General features: G+C 33.7%; 2 non-coding genes across 2 annotated transcripts; one reads left to right on the forward strand and one right to left on the reverse strand.

Annotated features, from left to right (window-relative positions):
- Positions 1 to 11,144: 11,144 nt before the first annotated feature.
- Positions 11,145 to 11,217, forward strand: TRNAE-CUC. The gene has a single exon. It is a non-coding gene; the product is annotated as a tRNA-Glu (tRNA).
- Positions 11,218 to 11,294: 77 nt separating this feature from the next.
- On the reverse strand, positions 11,295 to 11,379 carry TRNAM-CAU. Its single transcript is given in 2 exon segments — positions 11,295 to 11,330; positions 11,342 to 11,379. It is a non-coding gene; the product is annotated as a tRNA-Met (tRNA).
- Positions 11,380 to 12,207: the final 828 nt, after the last annotated feature.

Consider the following 12,207-nt stretch of genomic DNA (forward strand, 5'->3'; position numbering starts at 1 on the left):
CTGGAAAATGACTCATTTTCCAGAAGTCATTTTTCTGCTTTCCAAACGGACCCTTAGTTCTATTTTTGGTAGCATTGTCATTGTCTGTATCTTCATTACATGTCCTTTTTTTTTTAATTGGTAGTGTGTCATGTGCACTTGGGTTATTGGCGATAGCATAGAGGGATTCATCATGCAATGAGATTATGGTGTAGGAAGCTTTAGATTTGTCTTGTTGTGTATATGACTACGATAGTAGTTGTACTATGAACTCTTTATCTTACAAGCACATGTTGATATTTGGTAGTGGTAGTTTTTTTGTTACATGCTTCATGTGTTGTGAGATGTGTGTCGTAGATTATAATGTGAAAGTATTGAACAAAATATTAATATTTATTATATTTGTATAAAATACTTGGTAAATTAATATATATAACATATTTTGTATTATAACTTTCATATTTAATTACAAGATAATAAATTAATAAATTTGAAGGTAATGAATTTTTTAATTGTAAAAAATAAAGATAATATAGCTCATGATGAAATTATATCTCTTTTTAAATTTTTTATAATGAATAATTTTCTTTTAAATAATGGCATTATAGACACTAATTCTAAATTAATTAAATGCATATGTATTATTTTTTGTTGTAACTACTAATTTATTTAATTTAATAAGAGTAATAAAGTGGCGTACATACTTTTCATCCACAATAATGAAATCATTGATTTTTTAAATTTCCAATCGTTGTTGAGACATATTGTTTTGAGGGTTTGCCAATGACAATTGTTAAAATTGCTGTCAATAGAGGATGATAATAAATAATTCAAAATATATGGTTACAATAGATATTGTTATAATGATATAGTAAAAATTAACTTACAAATTTCTTTAAAAGTTTTAATGCATTGATAAAATTATGATGTGTAAACTTGTTCAATTGGAGCCAGTAGGATGTCAACATTGTTAATTATTTGGAAAATGGTCATACCGTTTTAGAGTCCTATGTGTAATTATATTTATGATCAACAACTTTGCAGTTATGTCGCGCATGTCTCAGAATAATATAAGAACAATTTAGTCCGATAAAAAAATAATAGTATAATATATGTAAAGTAATGTACCATTATAAAAATACATACAAAAAATATTAATATCATAATAATCTAAATCATTTCAATAATGCAAAAGAATAATTTAAATATTAAGTTTTGTTCTAAATAATAAAAAAAAAAAGATTAATTAAACGAAAAAATTAAACCTATATTTATTTTTTTAATGCAAGAAAATCAAATGATTTTCAAAGTTCCTTATTTATAATATTTGATGCTCAACTTTGAATGCTATGTATTTAGTCGGGTCTGTTACTAAAGTTTTTACTAACGGAATTTAGGGTTGTTGTTGTTGTATGTTGTTGTTATTATTTCTAAAATTCATTTTCAAAAAAAAATACTTTGTAAAAAATAATATAATCTCTAATATATATTGAGTTAATACCTAAAATGGTCATCGACTATAATGATTTTTCTCAATTTCGTCCTAAACGACATTGGTGACCTAATGTAATTCCAGACTTTTGTGTGTTTTGCTCAATTTAGTCCCAAACTTTTGTATTTTTGCTCAATTTAGTCATCCGTTTGTTGTTCCATCCATTTGGTGTTAAATAGATAGACAATTCAGTAATTTCAATATTGACATCTCTTTACTCCTAGACCTGAGAAGTGTGAAATCCTTTTTTTTTATTTATTTACGAATTACTACCAGAATTACTATCAAACCTACGAATATAAAATTTGATTCACAGGTCTAGAAGTAATTTTTGGAGTAATTCGTAAAAGAAAGAGGAGTTTCGCACTTCACAGGGCTGAGAGTAAAGAGATGTCAATATTGAGATTACTAAATTGTCATTTTATTTAACACCAATTTGATGAAATAACAAACGGAGGACTAAATTAAGCAAAAACACAAAAGTATGGGACTACATTAGGTCACAAAGTCGTTTAGGACAAAATTGAGAAAAACCATTATAATCGAATGACCATTTTGGGTATTAACTCAATATATATTAAGCCTCGATCCTTCCTCTCCAATTGGCTATCTAGATAACTTTAACTTAAAAGTCATGGAAAATCAATTTTGTGCAAAGAGAAAATCACCTTATTTTTCTGAAAGCAACTTCCCCCTTTTTTGAGGAGAAGTCATTTTCCAAGCCTCTTCTCTTCGCTTCTTTCGGACGTTCTTCCTCAGCCATCTTCCCCGACGTTCTGTGACCACGGCTTTCCGCGACGTCTTTCTCAACGACAATCCGGTCAACTCTGAAGACAAACCAGCCGGCGGAACCGTCACTGATTGTCTTCTACCAAAAAAGGCGACCAGTTGGTCGCCTTTTCCGGCGAAAGGCAACCAACCGGTCACCTTCCATCGGAGAAGGCGAACATTTGGTTACCTTTTGGTCGTGTTCCACCTCTGGTAGAAGGCGACCGATGACGGTTCGACAGTCACTAGTTTTATCTTCGGAGTTGACCGGATAAAGTTTAGGGTATTTGGCCCTTTTCTTTTCTACTCATTTTCCAGAAAATGAACCAAACACACCAAGACAATTTTTTGGAATGCAACCAAACACTATAAATAAAAATATTTTCTAAAAAATATGTTATTTTCCTAATTTCCAAACACACCCATAACATTTTGTCACACACTTTGTTCGACTTGTCATTATAATATCAAACATTTTATTATATCATACACCTATCACGTCATATCTTTTAAAATGTTATCAGTAAGAATCGAATAATAATCATTTAAATGATAATTTAAAATTCTAAACATTTAATGCAATGTCAATTTGTTACATGCAATTATTTTATTTAATATTAACATTATGAATATAAAATAAAATCTTTTCAAAATAAAATTCTTAAACATACTTATATATTAGTATAAGATCATAGTTACTCCCTAATATTAATATTAAATAAAATAATTGCAAGATTAACAAATTGACTTTGTGGTAGGATGGTTAGAATTTTAAACTATTATTTAAATTATCATGATTTATTCTTATTAATAGCACTAGTTATCTGTTGTAAAAAAAATAAAAAAATAGCACTAGTTATTTCATGTGCATTGCACAAATAGTTGAATATTCAATGTTCAATGTTTTTTTTTTAAAATAACTCAAAGTATATAAATATTAGATAATATAGGAGAGGTTCATTATTTCTGTATTAAAATAAATATTTGCAATTTTCTCAAAACATTATTCTAAATACTTATTGTAGTATGTATGATATTAGGTAGTAGATATTACTTTTGGTTAGGATTATTATAAGTTTTCTTAATTCACTTTTGGATCGCTTTGTCATTGTCTTCATCTTCTTTTTTTGTTAGAAGTGTGCCATGTGCAATTGGGTTACTAGTTCTAGTATAGAGGGCAACCCCATGCAATGAAATTATGGTGTAAGGACTAGGAAGCTTTGGATTTGTTTTGTTGTGTATATGAGTATATGAATTAGATCTTAGTTGTATTATGTACTTTTGATATTGCAAATGTTTGTTGATATTTTGCAACGCAAGTTTTTTCTCTACATATTTTATATGTTGTGAGATGTTTCATCATAGATTCTTATATTAAAGCATTGAATAAAATATTAATATTTATTATATTAATAAAGTTCTCAAGTGTTTGTCTATGAGATTAAATATGCGTTAATTTCAGCAATGGTCCTCCGACTATTGCAATTTTCCAAAATTGGTTCTCGTTTTTTAATTTGGACGAAATAACCATTAACTATTAGATTTGTTCCAACATTGGTCCTTCCGTTAAGCATCAGTTTGTTAGGCGCTAAGTAGAGGGGTACAAGGGTCATTTACTTTTATGGCTTTATTCTTCTCGATGCTGGTGAGTATATGTATCCATTAGTACACGCAGATGACCATCAGTATACCCAAAATTCTATTGATTTCTTCTTGCTCGCCTACCCTTCTTCGTCGTCATATACTAAGATTAATGCCATGAAAGACAACTTTAACGAGGTTCTTTCATTGCGGTCCGAGAATGCTGGGGTTGAGGAGATAAAGAGAGCTTATAGATGCATGGCTCTTTTGGCACCCGAACATCTGCCACCACTCCGAAAAGGAGGAATCTACGCGGCGATTCATCTAAGTACGAGAGGAGTACGAGACTCTATCCAATCCAATTTCGCATGAAATTAATGATCATGGATTAGGGTTGATAAACCTCTTTTAACGGTGATGAGTTTGCAATGCAGCGGTCGCCACCGTCGTGCATGGAGAATAGGCGGAGATCTGTGTTTGCTAGGGAGGTGTGTGAAATATAGCTTAGTGGATTGAAGACAAGATCTTGCCGGAGAATGGAGAATAGGAACAACTACTAGATCAAGATTTGACTCGAATTGTGTCAGCACTCAGAAGGTCAGAGTAGATTTATGAAAGGGGATTGTATTGATTTGTTAACCCTTTTTCATTCAATTAACATATACACTGCTGAAAATTATGTAATTTCCGACCACCTAAAAATGATCTTAAATCAAGTCGAAAGTAAAAAGTGGTCGGAAATAGCAATAAAGGTTTTTTCGAATACCAAAAGTGGTCGGAACAAGGCTTTCGACTTGATTTAAGATTACTTTCAGGTGGTCGGAAATTCCATAATTTCCAGTAGTGATACAATGAATGGTAACTGCTGAGACATGCAATTACAGTTACAAGAAAATGAAAGAATTATCACTAATTTAATGATTAATAATGAATGAAGGTGATGCATGCATGCATGATAGGACACAACTACAGTTGGATTTTGATATCCTAATAGGTTGAATTAGAATTCAAAATTTTGCAACATATATGTGACATTGCATGCGTGATGGTTCAGTTCGATCTGCAGGTTGTAATGTTTGATTGATTGATCATCGGAGCAAAGAATGAGAATGTTTCAGCAAGGTGTTGAAAAGTCTGGTCTTGTGTGTTTTGCACAACAAGTTTCTTACTCCTGCACTTATCTGTAGATATGATCATTCCAGATAACATTAATCATCAACTTATCAATGCTAAAGTGGTCGAAAATCGGGGGTTTTGTGGACAAAAATCTCTATAGATGAAGGGATAGGCTTACCCTTCCCAGGTTTTCCCTTGCGTAAGGAACAACTCTTTGGTATCCTCCCAGAGAAGTCACTGTTAGTGCAACCGAAATTTTACCCCTATGACAACGGTGAAAAATCGTTGTCTATGTGCATTTTTCTTGTAGTGATCTATCTAGCTAGTTATCTCTTATAATGTTATGTTGACTACGTACTAATTTATTTACTCACTTTTTACATGTAGTTCTAACAAGTTGATTATGACAAAACGATTATTGATCTGGTGCGTTCTGAATGGGCCGATATTGTATCAAGTTATATAGAGTAGGTATGATTTGATGATTAGAACGTTGTGATCATTTAGACTTGGTTCATGGAATTGGCTTTTGTAGTATTATGACTTGGACGGTGATTCGATTTGAATTGGTCATGGAAGTATTTAGACTTGTTAATTAGTTCTTTTGTATTTTGAACCTTAGTTTGTGCAAAATTTTGTAACTATACTTGGTGATGGCGAATGGATAAATTGATTTTTTATATGATTAAAATTTAAGTAGGTTAAAAACGGTTAAAAACCGTTGAGACAACCGTTGTCTATTTTACAATAGACAACAATTTAAAATTGTTGTCTTTTCTACAAAAGACAACAGTTTATGGGCGTGACTTTTAAAAACAGCGGTTTCAATAACACATAATAGACAACAATTTATAACTGTTGTCTTTTAAAGAAAAGACAACGGTTAAAAACCGTTGTCTATGTGCATCACTTTTAACAACACCGGTTTCAACAATAGTAAATAGACAATGGTTCAAAAACCGTTGTGTTTTAAAGAAAAGACAAAGGTTAAAAACTGTTGTCTATGTGCGTGACTTTTAACAACACCGGTTTCAACAACACTCATTAGACAATGGTTCAGAAACCGTTGTCTTTTCCTAGAAAATATCTGCGTGACTTTGAACAACACCGGTTTCAACAACACTAAATAGACAACGGGTTCTAAACCGTTGTCTTTTCAAGAAAAGACCACAGTTAAAAACCATTGTCTATGTTCGTGACTTTTAATAACACTATTTTCAACAACACTCAATAGACAACAGATCCAAAACCATTGTCTTTTCTTGAAACGACAACGGTTAAAAACCGTTGTCTATGTGCGTGACTTTTAACAACACCGGTTTCAACAACACTCAATTGACAATGGATTCAAAACCATTGTCTTTTCTAGAAACGACAACGGTTAAAAACTGTTGTCCGTGTGCGTGACTTTTAACAACACCAGTTTCAACAACACTTAATAGACAACGGTTAAAAAACCATTGTCATTTCTAGAAAATACAACGGTTTAAAACCGCTATCTATGCGCGGGACTTATAACAAGACCGGCTTCAACAACAGAAATTTTACCCCTACGACAACAGTGAAAAACCGTTGTCTATGTGCATTTTTCATGTAGTGTTGATGAGGAAGTTTTTCACGCATCCATCAAGTATCATATCACAGTATAGAGTTTAGATATCGTTCCACTGGAGATGGCTCTTGTAATGTTAGGAATTGATGCAAAGTGGAGTTAAGCACAAGCTAAAACTATTCTTTTAGAAGCTAGACCTATCCTTAATGAGTTGGTTTGATAAGATTAGGTTAATAACAAATAAGACAAGTAAAACAAAGGACCGGGATTTGGTTGATTCAAGCTAAGATGCCAAATATTGTACTAAGGATTAGGGAATTAAATCAAGGCATAGGGTAAGTGAGATGCACAAAAGTGTCCAAATACCACTCTCGTAGCTATTTGGACTTGCAACTTCATGTTGAACTCCACTCTCGTGACAATTCAACCCAAGGATGCCCAAACAAGAACACAAGGCAAAGATTTTCCTTAACACCTAAAATACTCTTGTATTGGGTATTAAGTGCGCGAATGTGTGGCTAGTGTACAAGCTCTACTCTCGTAGCAACAAACACACTCCAAATCAAGCATATAATTGAGATCCAACAATCATACACAAATTTCTCAACAAACCCATTTCACACAACAACCCTAGATCACCCAAATAAACCCCTTTATGCAATACAACTCAAATAGGTATCAATAGCAAGAAATCAAACCAAATCCTAGTCCCAAAACACTTAGCTACTCATAATATAACAATAGATACACAATATTAAAAGAGAAATTGAAAGCATAGATGAAAAGTAAAGAGAAGAGATGAATAAGAAAACTTTTCTATTGAAGCCTTGAAATCCAAGATTTGTAATGTTCTTGAGCTTGGAAATGGAAAGGAAACACAAATCTACACTAATCTAAGCTATTCTAAACTAACCCTAACTAGAGAAATGAAAGGGAAATGAAAGATGTAATGAAAGATATGTTTTGGGGTGGAAAAATCCCCTTAAAAGGGTAAAAAAACGGGCTGCAAAAAGTTGCAGAGGGCTGGCCACGGGTGTGGCCACGGGCGTGGCTTCACCCGTGGCCAGAAATGCAGGGCACACTGCCCAGTGGCCACGGCCGTGGCCAGACCTGTGGCCACAGGCAATGTGCACTACCTGTGCACTAAGGTCGTCTTCTAGACCAATTTTAACCCTCAAAACCTTTGAATTAGCGTTTGTGGTTTTCATCAAAGTTGTAGCTATTCAAGTTAGCTTTCCAATGACATAAAAAACACTTAATTTGGACACTTCTACGCAGAGATATGGCCAAAATACGGAGACTGTGCCAATCTGGGCGAGAAATGCCACCTTACTATCTTTTGCTTTGCCTTTGCATTGAATTGCCTATATCATCAAGACCACTAAGGCACAAATATTTGGCACATGAAAGAGTGTTGTTCAATCTTCTTTTCTTCATTTTGCCTCACAAAAATATCCTCATGCTATGAAGACTTGAAATCTTGATCAAATAACTCAATGTTTGGCTCAAAACATCATTTTCTTGTCAAGTCACCTAAGCAAAAACAATCATTCCATAAGTTACCAAATTGGCTCCATAATATAATGATTAACCAGTAAAAATACCAAAATGTGCAAGGAAAAAGCATTAGTTTTAGACATTCATCAAGTGTCTATACCATCTTTGCATTCTCACAATTGTTTAAACCCAGATTTAATATTGCACTTAAGTTAGGCACTAGGGGATTAAATACTTGAATCCCGGGGATCTTATTCTCTCTCTATTGTTTTCAAAATCCTGATATTTTGCTTTGTCTAATTTATTTAGTGCAACCATCCTAGATAATCATTAGGATTAGCTTCACAAGAATAAATTAGTAGCTAGTGCTTAATACACCACACTTCTCTATGGATCGATAACCTCGTACTCTAGGTATTATTTGTTTGTGAATTATATTGCAACCAAATTGGCGTAGTTGCCAGGGAAGTGGCGTTAAGTATTGACATTCGTGAAAATTTTATTCTAGGAATCTAATCCATTTTTATTTTTGTTTTATTTTATTTTTGCTAATCGTTAACGAGTTGTTTTTGTTCGAGTTGGTTTCGATTTGGATCTAAGAACTTGGGTTTTGTGCGCACACGATCTTCGGTAAAAGAAGGATTATTGCCTTTAAACCCTGAGATCGAAAAGCAAGCCAAGTTTCTTATAAAACAGAGAAGGTTGGAACAGTAACAAAGAAACAACCAGTTGAATCCCAATGGAGGTGGGGGGGGGGGTAACATTGGAGTTAATCAACACCCTCCCGCAGCAAGCTCTATATCACATTGCATCGCTCTGAATGTTGAGGAATATGATAGTATCAATGTTCCAGGTGTGGAGGCTAACAACTTTGAAATCAAGCCGGTCATCTTGCACATGGTGACTTCATATCAATTTGGAGGGGCACCCACGGAGGATCCTAATTCTCATATCACAAAGTTCCCACGTATTTGTGGCACTTTCAAAATCAATGGTGTACCTCAAGAAGCTATCAGGGATAAGGCTCATGGTTTGCTCATCTCACTTCCAGACAACCATTTTGTCTCTTAGGATCAATTACATAGGGAATTTTTGAAGAAGTTCTACCCAATTTCCAAGACCCAAAGGATGAGAAGAGCAATTCAAAACTTCAAGCAGTTGGCAAGTGAGTCCTTAACTAAGTCTTGTGAGAGATTTAAGGAGCTACGAAGAAAATGTCCACACCATGGGATACAAAGTTGGGATTTAATGATGGCATTTTATGAAGGGTTGCTTGATGCTTCTACGGGTGGATCTTTCACAATTTTGGAACCAACACATGCCGAAGAACTATCGGAGAAGATAGCTATGAATGGATCAACTTGGTACTCGGAGAGATCTTCCCAAAAACTTGTATGAGGAATACATGAATTCGAGCAAATTTCCGCATTGTCAGCTAAGGTGGATAATGTTGCCTCTTTGGTTCAAAAACTTGCTCAATTCACCATCAAAAATCAAGTTGTGAGTTATGTCGAGTTATGTCTCTACTCCTCCTACTCCTTCTACTCAAGTTTTAATGTGTGATCTTTGTGGCGGTGTACATAATTTGGGAGAATGTCTCAATGATTCAAGTTCTCAATCTTCCATGGAGCATATTAACTTGGTTGGATATAATAGGCCACCTCAACAATCCTTTCAACCTCAAAAGGGCCTATAATCCAAATAATTCAAGAAATCACCTAGGATTTTCATGGAGTAATCCAATGGGGGCTGCAAATCCTCAACAGTTTGGCAATAAAGGTCTACCTGGTTTTCAATGACAACAATTTCAAGGATGCAGTCTCAACCTAGACCCCCATTATGCACTGTGGAAGCTCCTCCACAATCAAATTTGGAAGCCATGATGTGCATGTTGTTAAAATCTCAAATACAAAGTGAAGAGGGGATAAAAAAATAATTGAGAAGTTAGACCAATTGAGTACCCATAACAAGATGTTTGAAAATCAACTTGTCAATCAAGTCTCTACATCTAGCACCAGAGTCACTGGAAAGTTGCCAGCTAACACCGAAATCCAAGGGAGCATGTCAGTGCAATTGTTACAAGGAGTGGCAAGGTACTTGAAGAACCATCCCTTCCAATCAAAAGTTCAAGTCGAAGAAAAACTTGAGGAGGTAGAAGTTGAGCCAGCTGCTGTGGAAAATAATCCACAAGTTCAAGATAAGGGAAAGAAGCCTGTGAGAAGGTATGTACCACCTTTACCCTTTCCTCAAAAATTTCAGCAGCAAGCAAAAGATAGTAGGTGGAAAAAGTTTTTAGGGGTGGTTGAGAGTTTGAAAGTTTCTATTCATTTACTTAATTTGCTTTACCAAGTCCCTTCTTATGGAAAATTTTTGAAAGACATTCTTTTTTTTTTTTTTTTTTTTTTTTTTTTGTAAAAATACATATTTTATGAGATTCATCCATATACCTCATAGAGTAACAAAATACAAAACACGTACTACCATCAAACTACCCCCAACATTAAATAACTATTTTGATATATACTGTTAGTGAAATACCTCATTAAAATCCCATATTATGTTTTTAGATAGCCATTGTAGGTCATTATTGTATTATTTTTCAAAATTTTATTATTTAGGAAATTTTTGTTAACAAAAAATAAGGTTGATTAATTCACAACCAATCAATAAAAACATAAAGTTTATAGATAATGCCACATTTGAAAATAAAGTCTAAATAATAATTTGTAGTAAGATTTTTTTTTTCCATACAATATCCATTATCTTCTCACTTCAACATGATGCATATTATTCTATCAGCAAATTTAACTCTTGAAAGAAGTTAGCTCATAGCTCTTTCACATGATACATTATTTACCATACCTATCATTTGCACAAAACTATCAATCCATATACCATGGACCAGGTTTACAGTGCATCGTGGACACTAGTACATGTGTATGGGTCTTATGTTTTAAGTTTTTGTGTCTTGTGTTATGAAATTCTGTACCTGAAATAAATTAGTAATTATGTCTTATTTATAAATTTATGTGTCTTGTGTTGTAAAATTCTGTGTTTATGAACACAAATTATATACCTAAATCATATTTGTAAAATAAGTCATGTGTATGTGTCTTATAGAGGGTCAAATAATTAAAGATGACATAATAAAACAATTAATCCGTTGTAGTCTAGTTGGTTAGGATACTTGGTTCTCACCCGAGAGATTCGGGTTCGATTCCCGGCAATGGAAATATTTGTTGGTGCTTTAATTTTTCACCGCCAAGGAAAAAACAGAACATTGTGGCTTGTGGAAGTAGCGAAAAAATATGGGGTGAGAGAGGCTCGAACTCTCGACCTCAGGATCACTCTTAAGCTATGAGACCTACGCGCTAGCCAACTGCGCCACCACCCCATGTTGTCATTAACTTTTAAAGAATACTTTTATATAAATGTTTTGTTATTTGTGTATTTTAGTATTTGTTGGTAAAATATTATTGGTGGAAGTAGTGTGCTTTATTCTGAAACTTTCATTGTTAAAATGTCCCTTAAATGGCTCTTGATTTTATTTAAATTTTATGAAAAAAATTACTTGAAATGTCGATTTCATTGATTGGTTTGTTCGAAATAAGTTGTTGAAAATAATTAGTATAAAGACACAAATCATTTTACATAATAAAGATATATGAGGATAATCTAAGAATTCGTTAGATAACTTTTCTCTCGAAAGGTGTAAAAAAATAAAATACTAAAGGAGAGTAAGGAATTCATTTTCTTCATATTTGAAGAATTCATCTTTCGGTAGCATAAGATCCCTTCGGGGGTCATGAATGCCGTATTCTCCTCGTCTTTTTCGTACATAAAAATCTAGTGGTACCATCGGAAGGCATCTAGGAAGCTCATGAGGGCACACCCGATTGTCTTGTCCACGAGCTGATCAATGTTGGGTTGGGAGAATGGGTCCATGAGAATGGGTCCATGGGACATGCCTTGTTGAGGTCGGTGTAGTCTACGCACAGTTTCCATGTAGGCACGGCTTGGGCCGAGGACCAAAACAGAGTTGTCCTTGTGCACATCATTAATGACTATGGTTTCTCTCATCATTAAAAAAAAAAAAAAATATTTGTAATAAGCTATTTCTCTTCCCTATTAAAATAAAATTGAATGTTATGAAATTATGTACCTTATGAGTATGAATTTTGTTCCTCGTGTTTTGATATAGAGTCCATGTAATGATAATATT

The sequence above is a fragment of the Ipomoea nil genome, unplaced genomic scaffold (genome assembly GCF_001879475.1).
Source record: "Ipomoea nil cultivar Tokyo-kokei standard unplaced genomic scaffold, Asagao_1.1 scaffold2845, whole genome shotgun sequence".
Lineage (NCBI taxonomy): Eukaryota > Viridiplantae > Streptophyta > Magnoliopsida > Solanales > Convolvulaceae > Ipomoea > Ipomoea nil.